General features: G+C 41.5%; 1 long non-coding RNA gene across 2 annotated transcripts; it reads right to left on the bottom strand.

Annotated features, from left to right (window-relative positions):
* Positions 1-1,364: 1,364 nt before the first annotated feature.
* LOC136167893 (uncharacterized) lies at positions 1,365-3,221 on the bottom strand. 2 transcript variants are annotated; one of them, XR_010663120.1, is made up of 3 exons: positions 2,852-3,221; positions 2,282-2,414; positions 1,365-1,727 (listed from the first exon to the last, which is right to left on the bottom strand). It is a non-coding gene; the product is annotated as an uncharacterized lncRNA (long non-coding RNA). The 2 variants fall into 2 exon arrangements; XR_010663121.1 differs by having other exon boundaries at positions 3,068-3,221.
* Between the last annotated feature and the right edge of the window lie 813 nt (positions 3,222-4,034).

Genomic DNA, 4,034 nt, shown 5'->3' with positions numbered 1-4,034 from the left:
CTTGACTTATTTACTAATTTACAAGAGGTGGAGGGCTAAGAACAAAGCAGAAAAATGACAGCTCAAGCCTACTAGTCTCACTAGCTTGAGGAGACAACTTTGGTGCTCATGGTTATTATTAAATAGCTGGAATTTGAGGGCCTATTTTCTCAGAGGAAAGGGAAACTCCAGAGAAGTGGTTCTAAAATATTATTCAGGTTTTACCTGCAAAACGCTTGCAAAGTCATAAACTACGTGTAGTAGAAGTATATACAAGGGAAGCAGAGAACAGCAGCTAAAAGCTAAAATGTTAATTAAGCACAGCTTTGTAACAAACCTATCATGCTGGTGAGAGAGAATTTGAATTTCAGGGCTCTTTGAGGGGAGTTCCTGGTGTATATGCTGGGATCTCATTTGAGAAGACTGGGAGTAAATGAAAAATTAGAACTAGACTAGCCCTCACAAGGACAAACATCTCAATTCTTGATCAGATCAGATGATTTGCCCCCAGTCTATCTTCCTGTCAGAAGAAAATGAAATTTTCTCTGAAAAAAGTAACTTCACACAGAGCCTCTGTAATACTTCATTTGCAATGTCCAGCATTCATTCAAAACTACCAAATATGTCAGGAGACAGAGCAAAATAAGTGTAACTAAGAAAGAAAAGAAACCGTCAAGAGAAGCAGGCCCATAGGTGATCCATGTATCAAAACTCAAATAGGAATGGAATTTAAAATAGGAATTCCCTGGTGATCCAGTGGCTAGGACTCCATGCTCCCAATGCAGGGGGCCTGGGTTCAATCCCTGGTCAGGGAACTAGATCCCACATGCTGCAACTAAAAGTTCTCATGATTGAAGATCCCAGGAGATTCCCTTGTGCCACAGCTAAGACCTGGCAAAGCCTAAATAAATAAATAAATATTTTAAAAATATTTTAAAATAAATGTAGTTTATTCTTAGAGTGATAAAAATGTTCAAAAAGTGATGTAGCTATCATTGTGTAATGTGAGTATGCTTAAATCCATTGTATTTTATATTTTAAATGAGTGAATTGTACTATCAGTGAATCATATCCTAAGTGAAATTGGCAGAAAAGCCCCAAACCTAAAAAACTAGTGCACCAGAAAAGCATGTAATGATACTAAATTTGTATACAGTGAGTTCTCTACATGCGAACGAGTTCCATACCAAGAGGTTGTCCGTAAGTCCAATTTGTTCATAAATCCAACAAAGTTAGTCTAGGTACCCAACAAACACAATCATCTATATAGTACTGTGCTGTGATAGGTTTATAATACTTTTCACACATATAATACATTCAAAACAAACACAAAAATATGAAGAAAACATTTTTAATCTTACAGTAGAGGACCTTGAAAAGTACAGTAGTTCAGTACAGCAGTTGGCATACAGGGGCTGGCATCGAGTGAACAGGCAAGGAGAGTTACTGCCTGGAGTAGGGAGAGGAGGTGGGAGACGGTGGAGCTGAAGGGTCGTCAGTAATAGGAGACGGAGGGCGAGCTGTGATCTCACTCATGCCTGACAGTGATGGAACACACGTTTGCATCTCTGATAGTTCACAACTTGGAAGGTTTGTATGGGGCGGGGGTGCTTCCTCTATTCTACTTGGACTGGCAGCGCCAAGGTGCTAAAAAGGAGGCGAATAGAGCGTTTATTTAATTCGGGGTAAATGGCTCTATAGATAATCCATGCTGGATCTAAGGACAGGAATGAGTAGCATGTTCTTTTCTGTAGGAAAAAAAAAAAAAAAAAAAACTACGTCAGGAAACACGTTGATATCCCCACCATCCACTCCAGAACATTGGCTTTCTCTCCTCCAAAGATGTGGAAATTCAAGCGTGAAATTCTGCAGTTAAAAACCTCATTGTTCCTCTTCATACAGCACATAAGACCTGAAAATACAGTTTAATTATTTAAAGGGACTGCATTATAAGTAAATGATTGACTGGTCCATCCTCTGGTTAGAAAGTGAAACCCTGTTGGTGCATTTAATTCTCTGGATAGTGAGCAGTGACTTCATTTTGATTAATGGTTTCACATGAAGTGCTTTTAATTTTGGTCTCTGAAACAATAAAGATTAGGTACAATTAGAATAACCTTAACATTTTAATTTGGAGAATGCTTTTGGCCTGCTTGTTGCTTCTTTAACTGGAAAAAAATGCATCAAAAGCATGAACAACTGTCTTTAAAAAGCATCTAATTGATTTTTGCAGACATTTTCTTGGTAGACTTAGACTGTTGAAAGAACACTTGATTCTGGCAAGTCCTAAAGTCACACTTGCCTGAGTCCCTGGTGACACGCCAGGGTCCTTTCGATTTGGGGTCCTGAGCTTTCCCTGTGAGCGCAGGTTTATCCGAGGGTGATGGGCTTTCCTGCTGCCGTCTGACAAAGTGACACTTTGAACATATCCAGACCTGCAAAGGCAATTTTTAAAGAAGGCAGAATATATGTTTGCTCTTTTAGAGGTGGTTTTCAGCTTCTCCTGCCACAGACCCTTGGTCTAAATAGCTGGTTTTCTATGGGAAGGTGGGGATTTCTTCACTAACAGGGGAGTCAGGCAGTCCAGGAAGCAAAAGGAATCCATGAACTGTCACTTGAATTCCCAGATCAGGAGCATCTTCTCCGTTCCTTCAATTCCCAGGTCACATGAGCTGAGTCTCTCTTACCTCCAGGTCAGTTATGACTCAAAACTTAATTTTCCAACTGTCTTCAGGATACCCCACTCATTAATGGACTTCCCAGGTGGCACTAGTGATAAAGAACCTGATTGCCAATGCAGATGTAAGAGACCCAGGTTCAGTCCCTGGGTCAGGAAGATCCCCTAGACGGCAACCCACTCCAGTATTCTTACCTGGAGAATCCTGTGGACAGGCGCCTGGAGGGCTGCAGCTCATAGGGTCACAAAGAGCCGGACATGACTTAGCAGCACTCATTAACACTGGGGAGGCTGCGGAAGACTTGAGACCCTTTCTGCTCACTTGCCTGCCTTCCTCCTCCCAGAAGCAGGACAGATCCCTTTTCTTGTCCATCATGCCTTCAGCATCCCATCATGAACAAAGAATCTTACCAGGAACAGGATGGCGGGATGGGCATATCAAAGAATTTCTCCCAAGTGAACAGTGTTCTCTCTTTCCAGGAATACTTCTGGTGCATAGAGTTTTGCCTGGTACTAAGCTAAATATTTATTTCCTCTGAGTCATCTCAAACTTTAGGATAGTGGAAAAATCATGAGCTTTAGAACAATTTAACTGCATTCTAGTTCTAGGGTTCTAGCTGGTAACAGTTATCCCCTATAACTCAGCTTAACGGACAGTAAATGGTCACCCACAAAGCAAGGTCTAGAGCTCCCAGAAAGAGTCTGGCAGTTTCCCCTTCCCTTTTCCCTTGTTTATACTACGTGCAGCACTCAGCATAGCTGCTGGCGCCTGGGATGTGTTTACACTGAAACCAGTTTGCAGTGAACTTCGGAAGAGTGACTTCTTTATCCTGGAAGGTCTTTACAGAAAGACCAGTCTGGTATGGAAAGAGAGCTTACTTGAGTTTTAAGTGGCCATTTCAGTGCTGTTTTTCAGAGATAAGGCTCTGCAGTGCTGTGTATAGTTATGATTATGTAACATTTGCAGCTCTGGACATTCAGCAGTAAGCTTCACATCATCAGGCTGCAGAACGAGGTATTTTGAAAAGCTGGCTCTTTAGAGCAGAGCTATGAAACTGAGGGAGAAGCAGGCAGGGGATGGAGTCTGTTGGTGGTAGGGAAAGAGGGTAGAGTGATGGTGAGATGATTATTGGGGGGTTGAAGAAAATAAAATATCTGTCTAATCTCAGTCTTCTGCTATAAATACGCTTATCTCTCTACAGACACAGAGTCTCCCCCAAATCCAATCATACCAGATAATTTCTATACTTAGCTCCTTCTCACCTTAAGGTCTACAGACTTGGAATGCTCCCTATTGTAAAATCCAGTAGAAACAAGGGGCTTGTTTTCCATGTAGGTTGTTTTCCTAACAGAATCTCTCCCAATGAGCTTAGTGAGT

The sequence above is a fragment of the Muntiacus reevesi genome, chromosome 4, assembly GCF_963930625.1.
Source record: "Muntiacus reevesi chromosome 4, mMunRee1.1, whole genome shotgun sequence".
NCBI lineage: Eukaryota > Metazoa > Chordata > Mammalia > Artiodactyla > Cervidae > Muntiacus > Muntiacus reevesi.
Note: the sequence above shows the minus strand (reverse complement) of the source record. Positions and strands in the feature narration are given on the sequence as shown.